Raw genomic sequence first — 8,614 nt, forward strand, 5'->3', positions numbered from 1 at the left:
TCAAAAGCTTGAGCAACGTCTAAGAGAATAGCTGAACATACTTGTTTTTCTTTTAATGCTTTTTGTTTTACATCCGATATTCTATGAACTTGGTCTATCGTGGAATGTTTATTTCTAAAGCCAAACTGATGGTTTGGGATTAACCTTCTTTCTTCTATGAATTTGCTAAGTCTCTTCAGAAGCAGTTTTTCAAAAACGTTTGCCATAATTGTTATAGGCGATATTGGTCTCTACGCCGTCACTTCAGTAGATGGTTTACCTTGCTTTGGTATGACAATTACTTCAGCAATTTTAAAATGTTGCGGGACATACCGGTGCTTAAGGCATGCATTTATTATATATTGGAGTTTTGTGAATGGCATTTCTTTCATAACTTGAGCAGTAATTAGATAGTAACTTGGTGATTTTTTATTTAATAGTTGATGTAAACACATACTTTTTATTTCTTTAAGTCTTACAATTGGTATTTCACTTTTATCTATCTTATCAACAAACTGCTATTTTCAGCCGCGTTTGATGAGTATGGCTAAACATTCGCAGATGTTTAGCGAAAAAGTTAGCTTTTTCTTTCGGGTTACCGATCTTGAGATTTCAAGGGCGAGTTTTGTAACTGCGGTCTTTTCAGGCGCTTGGCAGTCAATAAATTCCTAAGGAATGTACTTAGTGAATCATTTTTGAATTTGTAAATTTGTTTTTTTAAGATTGTTGCTTATACGGTTAAACGTTGCTTTATCATATGGAAATCTAGTATTTTGCCATTTTCTTCGAGCCCTTCTTTTCTCTATTATCAACTCTCTTATCTCTAAATAATATTTTATTTCATTTTGTCTTCTATTAGAAAATATTGGAGTACTTTCTTCACCGGCCTGTTGCACATCAGCAATAAATTGTTCCACTTCATGGTCAATTTGCTCGATTGTATCCATGAGAGATCTTAAATTTATAAAACTTACAAGCCTTTCTCTAAAATCATTAAAGTTTGTTTTCTTATTTACAAGCTCTGGTTTTTTTTCCGTAGTACTTCCGATTCACTTAGTGATAGAATCACTGGAGTATGATCTTTATGACAGGTCATAATTACCTTCGACACTTATGTTATTTCGTTTGATTCCTTTAGCTACAAAAAAGTCAATAAGGTCTGGTATTTTGTTAGTATCGGAAGGCCAGAGGAATAGAATTCGCAATTGTATTCACTTCCTGCTTGGAAAAGTGGTTTGCTTTTTCTTGATATAAGTCTTGAACGCCAATAGGTGTGTTTCGCATTAAAGTCTCCACCAACAAGAAAGTTATGCCCAAGAAGATTAAATAGATCTGTATAGTCATCTTCTGTCGGGGAGTGCTTGGTGGGCAGGATATAGCTGCTATCTCAAACTCTTTCTTTTTCATACCAATACTAACAGTTGTTACTTGCATATTTTCACTAGTAAACTTGTTTACTTCATAATGTTTTAAGCTTTCTTTTATAAGAATCGCCAATCCATCTCTTGCCTTGTCCGCTGGATGTGGAGCGTGGTAACATGAATAGTTTTCTATTACATTATCTAGACTTTGCCCATCGGAGAAATGAGTAACGGACACCAGGCAAATATCGATATGTTCTAGATCTTAAAAGATTTTTAGAAATTTTAAGTGTTCTGTCCATCATTGGTTTTTAAGAGCGACTTTTTCACTTAGCTGTTTAATATTCAAATCCTGTTTATCAATCCTTTGAAGAATAAGTTGTAGCATTTTTAACAATCTAAGAATAGGCTTTATTTTCATCGCTTTTACTTTGAACAGCTTTTTTAGGCTCTTCCTTCTTAGTATTGTTTTCAGCAGTTGAATCCGTATTTACTGTGTTTCTGCGTTTGTCTCTAGCAGATGTATTTATTTTGCAACTGGGCAGCCTCTAAAGCTTGCCGGGTGATTACCCTGGCAGTTCACACATTTTGCTTTCTGATCTTTCCTCATAGGACAATTTTTAGTTGCATGTTTCCCTTAGCACTTTACACAAGCAAGCTCTCATTTGCAGTATTTTTGGGTATGACCAAAAGCTTGGCAAAGTTTGCACTGCGGAAAAACTTTAGATTTAAGCTATGCCCAAGATGGATCTTACTTTATAAATCTCCTCGAGACTTTGTTTGCTGTCAAAAGTAATCATGAATAAAGGTACTAACCTCTTACTTGTCATCGTTTCTCCAGAAAAGTTTTTAATTGTATCATTCTTAAATAGATTGACTGCATCAAGGGCTTGGAAGCCTTTTTGTACAAGATCTCGGGAGAGCATGAGGAATAAAGACCTCTGGCTACTACTTTTATTGACCTTGTAGCTTTGTTCTCATATGAATGCCATTGTATTTGGTGTTTGGTCAGTTCTTCAGTGACAGATCTATACTCGTCAGCTTCTTCGACTGTGACAAGATTCGAATTTAGAAAAAAAGTAATTTTGTCTACCAAATTCAAAGACAATTTTGAACTTTTTATATACTTACTCGAGTTAAATTTTTGTTTAAACTTTTAGAAGTATCTACTCATTTTGTGGAACAAATTTATTTTAATAAAATTATAGAAAAAGTAGAAAGGGAAGAAACCATTAATTTATTTTTTGGAGCGAGATAAATAGATATTCAATGTATGCAATGTCAAAATGAGTATAATGTGAACATCGTCTTAGAATTTTGTAAACTGTATTTTCAACTTAAATTTCCAGACTATATGTTTGAAACTGAAACATCTGTTGTCATTTCTTCCTAAAAATACATACTTCTCAAGTCCTTGTATTTATATAGGTATGTACATATACTATGCTTAAACCTTTTCAATTTCATCCAAGGTCAAATAATGAAGGCTTTAAAATATTTTAACGAAAATATAGTAAATTTAAAAAGCCTTTCAACATATTTTTTGTATAAGTAGGTAACTTAAAAGAAACGCATTTTATTATTTAAACTAGTTTTTGCTTTTATTTTTATTTTTTTCATTAAATTATTTTGTTCTTGAAAATTTATCAACCAATAGTCTCCAGCATCTTTTATAAGAGCTTGAAAAACTTTAAAAGTGAAACGTGCCATGAATTACATCTTCATGAAATCCAACATAATCGATGTCAATTACGAGAGATCAAACTCAGATGCAGTTGCTTTCACATCATGAATGGAAACATTCTTATTTGAGAAGTCAGGATGCGGAGAAAAGTAACATTTTATTGATATGAAGAGTAAAATAAATCTAAAAAATTATAAGGAAAGTTCTTCAAAGTTATTTGAACTATGCATGTATGGACAAAAAAGTTATTTATCAATTATGAAATTATATTAAATTGTTTTCTAAATATTTAAATGTCCGATAAATCACATACATTTAGATTGTACCTATTTATCTTCTTGACATAAAATCACTATTATTAATTTGTCAAAAAGCAGACTTAGAACAATCCATAAATACATTCGATTAAAAATCCAATTAAATTGATGATTTTCAAAACAATAACCAAAAAATAAAAAAAATAAAAATAAAATCAATATTTTCACTCAAAACAATGACAAAAAATAATTTTTTCCTCTCAAAGCTTATATCTAGAGTACAATAGAAAGAAAATAAAGACAAACTCTCATATTATTACAAGAAATGCAGTGCTATCTGCACGTCTGATGTATATTTATACAGTTCGTTATATGAGTACACCCCTGGATGGGGGTAGAGAACAATACTAAAAATGAAACCAGAGACAATAGAGCTCACCATAAGCTACAAACAAACACTCAGAATATATTACAATTTAATGGTTTAAACAACTGAGCCATGGCGGATAAGAAAAATCCATATCATTCTCAGCAAGAAGACAAACAGAGGGCGATATTGTGGATATAACTATAAAAGCACAAGACGAAGAATATTTAATAAAATATCCTTGAGATGCAGTCACGTTCAGTACGAGTAGCAGTAGCAGTAGCGGATTGCTAGTCTTTCTCTCAATCTCAATACTCTATCCCTTAAGGAGGGTGTACTATACTATAACGTTGGCGTCATCGTCGTAGTCGTCGTCGCTCGCCGCTTTTCGTCGTCGTCGTACTAAGTGAAAATATAAAAGAAAACAACATCGGAAAAACCAAAGCCCATCGCAATCGCACCCTCTCGCTCGCCATCCTTTAAGGATTTCCAAGGAACCCGAGCCTGACTCTATATGTACTGTATACCACCGCTTTATTTATATGCACTTTTGTTAAGGTGCATTTGTCACGATAAACAATTCTCTACAACTCAAGTGCAAAACTCTGTTGACTGTTTTCTTTTGTTGTTGTGAAATCTGGAATGTGTCGGGCTTATACTACCGAATTAGCAGTCCCGCCGCAGAGTTCTCGTCTCACTCGTCTAACGTCTCTTTGAAGTATCACGCTCGGTGTACTTGTTTTCTTATATGTATGGAATCTTCCTACTCGTATAGTGTCACACATATTTGTAAGTAAAAAGCTCTTAGAAAAAAGAAATAAACACGTTACTTTTGACGGGCAGAGTCTGTGTAAATCGATTTAAGAATTGACTGTCTAAAGAAAAGAAAAACCTACTTTACGGATTGAAGGTTGACACGCTCTTCTATGATATAGTCAACAAATTGAAGGTTTATGTTGGAAATTTAAGTTTTTCCCACAAAAATATAATTGTAAGATTCTTATCACCGTACTGCCTCTTGCGAGGAATTGACAAATCCTTCAAGAGTAATTCTTGTCATGAAAAAGTGCTTTCTCAAATTAGCCGTACGGATTGGGCATAAAAACTGTAGGTCCCCTCCATCCCTTCAATTACTCGCACACAGGAATGGTTGAGAGTTATAAGTCAATAGGCCCTAGTTCACTACGGACTTTTACGCCCCCTAATTTATTTATTTTATAATATATTGTAGCGTGTACCAAACAATTATATTTTTTGAAAAAAATCCAATCAATAGTTTTTTTATAAATCAAAAAAACTGAAAAAAAATTTTCACTTCGAAAATTTTACGAATACAATGATGATTTTATCTGATAAACAATTTTGTGCTACGAAAAGTAACGTTTTTATCAACTGGGTAAATTTTGAGAGAAATTACCTGCTTAAAGTTGGTAAAAATTCAATATCGGCTCAAATATCTTTTCAAAAATTTAAGATAATGGCTCCCGTCTAATTTCAACTTATAAAGACAATTGTTTTCAACATTTATTAACATTTTGAAAAAAAAAATCGAATTGAAAGTTTTTTACAAAAAAACAAAAAAGTTTAAAGAAAAATTAACAAAAGTTGATAAAAATTGATTTTCGACTCAAATACCTTTTCAAAAAATTGAGATTATGGCTTTTAACTAATTGTAACTTATAAAATGCATGACTTGATTGCACAAAATTCCTCCTGTATCGAAGAAGTCTGTTTACAAATAGTACCTATAAATTAATATTTACAAATATACCTGCAGAATCAGTTTGCCTTTACGAAAATTTAAACACAGTTTGACTTCTCAAAACCGATTTTTTGTTTTTAAAGTGTATATAAAATGTTTCAATTTTTGTTAAAAAATATTTTTAGTATGCTGTTTATAATAACATATTAACATATATTTTACATTTGATTTTCGTGTTAAAATTTTAACCCGTTTTCGAAATATCGAATTCTAAAAAAATCTAATGTTTATGATATTTTTCATCATGATATATAATTTAGATAACATAAGAGCTTGTGCAGAAAAAAAAATTGTTAAAGTTGCTTCATGAGTTCCTAAAAAAATTTAAAAACATTATTTGAAAAAATTCGAATTTTCGATTTTTGGCTAACAAATTTGCAATCAAATGAAAAAAAAATGCTTAATGCGATTCTGATTAGAACTTAAAAGGAATTAGAATTTTCAAGTTTGAACTCAATCGACCCAATGGTTTGGGCTCCTAGGCCCGTCTTTTCGACTTCCCTAACATCGTTAGGTCATGTTTGATTAAAATATCGAGTTGGAATTTTTCTTACAAATGGAATACTTTCCAAGCAGCTTCTATAAGTCGCAAGTAAAAACAGTTGATAGATTTTTTACGAAAACCATAAACCTAACCTACAAATATATCACAAAAAAGTTCAACACTTTAGAATATTCTTGGAAAAAATACCATAAGATTGAAGAAGATTATATAAAATCGATAAGAAAAGAACATACTAACATTCTTTTGAATATCCAAAAATGTTAAAACACAAAAATACCAAAGTGATAATGAATAAATGTTCAGTAAAAATAATAAAAGTTTGTTTTTAAAAATTTTACCATTTCCCTTGATATTTTTGATTTCGAAGTTAACAATTAATGACTTACCTTGTGTTTGTAGGTAAGTACTCAACTTACAAGTAACACAATAAACACTAAAAATTTTAAATCCCATACATAAAGATTATGCTCGTACCTTAACCTACCCAAGAATATATGCTTTCTTGCCTGATTAGACTTGTTCATTGAGTTCTTCTTGATAGCAAAACTTTATAAGTAGAAAAATATCTTTTTTATAGGTATACCATTGCCATCCCCTTTCTAACGTGCGTCGCGTCGTCGTCGTTGTTCGTTGTCGTCCTTGTGTCGTCATGTCATGTCGTTCCTAGAATTTTATCCATGATACTTCTATTATAAGTGTTGTATAGGTACAAACGCGGTTGATATAAGATAAGGTATCCATTTTGAGTGGATAAAAGCTACCTGGACCTATAGGATTAGTATGCATGCAGCTTTCTGTTTCTGTTCTGTGCGGCAGAAAAAGTATGAGAAACAGTAACTTTATATTGGCCCCTATAGTCAGGGAAAAATACGTCCCTATAAATAAATAAGAGTCTAGCATGGAAGGCAAGGGGTTTGAGTGTGAAAGACTGAGCGATCAGTTTCAGGCATTTCTACTTGACAGCTACCCCTATACACTATATACAGTAGAACCATACGATCCAGATATGTACTCTACCTGTACTTTATTCATATTTTGTCAGAAAATATTATGTGTGCAGGATATCGCACATAAACTTCTACTTCTTCTTCTTGAACTTTTTTGTTCATCTTATCTCAATGCAATAAAGATGATTCCATAATAATTCGCAGAATCTTAAACACTTTCCCAACCTCCTTATATAATATTCCACCACCGTACCGTACCGTACAGTACAGTACCGATGACGAAAAGCTCATACCTGTGCTGTGTACCGGAATAAAGCAGACTAAAGTGTACCTTAACCTACGTACTCATAGTTAAAGTTAACTTCCTAAGAAATTATTTTAGTCTCGTAGTGTTGTCAAAAGATTTGTATCCTTTCGGAGATTGCTGACTTCATAAAATAACTTAATTAAATGTAAATGTTTATGGGCCATAGTTAATTACACACTCTCAGTTAACAGTACTGGTGTATATTAGCGTAAGTGAGCGAAGGGTGAACGTGTTTTAGCAGCGTAATATCATATTTAAGCAAATGTTATGGATTTTTTCCTCCGAAATTTTGTTGAATATGCATTAGAGTAGTAGACATAGCTTCAGAAATGCGAGAGATGGGAAATGGAACGCAATTTGCTAGAAGGGGGAGGGGAGGGGCGGTGTGCTAAATTGTTGTTTAATTCAATCTAAGATGGAAAAAGGAAATTAACGGAAAGAAATCAAATACACACTGTTTCCCTTTTTCGAGATAAATTAACGTGAATATTATTCTAATTCATAAACATTAGTCACCTTAACATTTTTAAAATTTTAAAAACTGTCTTAACTATTGTCAAATATTAAGCCTTATTGATACTTAAAAGTATAAAAGTTTTAATTTTGATGAAACAACAAATCGACAAAAATGTTGTTCCTTTAAGAAAGTCTTGGGTTGAAAAAAAAAGTTGTTCTCCTCTCTGATCCTACTGTGATTTTTAGGACTTTCATATTTCGAAAACTTGAATATATATCCCATCTCTGTTCTAGTGTTCCTGCAGCTAAGTCTAAGTCTCTTCGACAGTATTGGTCGTTCAACGGAAAGTGATCGATTTTCGTTCGAAGTTCCACGTTTTTCAAAGGCTAACAACGCTTATTTTCTAAATAATATTTCGTTCATAACTTAACAAATTCCATTCGAAATATTTCGTTTGAAACTAAAACATAAGGCTTATTAAATTTGAAAATGCAAGATTGAGATATTTTATGTACGAAAGAAACTTGTTTTTCCATCAATTTTCTTTGGGAAAAAAAAACAAGGCCTTACTTTTAAGGTATCTAGGAACTTGTCTACAATCTATAGCCTTAAGTTTCCCCACAATGTACCATTGAGATAGTATCATCAAATTCTCATGTAGAAGCTGTGTTGTATAGTGCTCGCCATTGCTCCGTATAGCTTGATAAGAGACATGAGTTCCTATTGTGATTTATTTATGCATCCTTTGGAAATATTTTTGTTGTATATTATTTTTATTATACTTCATTTTTAATAGCAAAAGTTTTAGTGTCTGAAAAGTTGAAGAAGTTTGTCGGTCTTCTTTGTGTGTAGTCGCTTGTTGGTTGCTAGCTTGTTTAAGGGGGATGTAAGCCCGAATAGACTGAACAACATAACTAAAAAATCCACTAAGCATCAACGACAAGAGTTCACTCACATAAGATAAGAATTTTAAAACTCCAACGATAAG

The sequence above is a fragment of the Eupeodes corollae genome, chromosome 2 (assembly GCF_945859685.1).
Source record: "Eupeodes corollae chromosome 2, idEupCoro1.1, whole genome shotgun sequence".
In the NCBI taxonomy this organism is placed as follows: domain Eukaryota; kingdom Metazoa; phylum Arthropoda; class Insecta; order Diptera; family Syrphidae; genus Eupeodes; species Eupeodes corollae.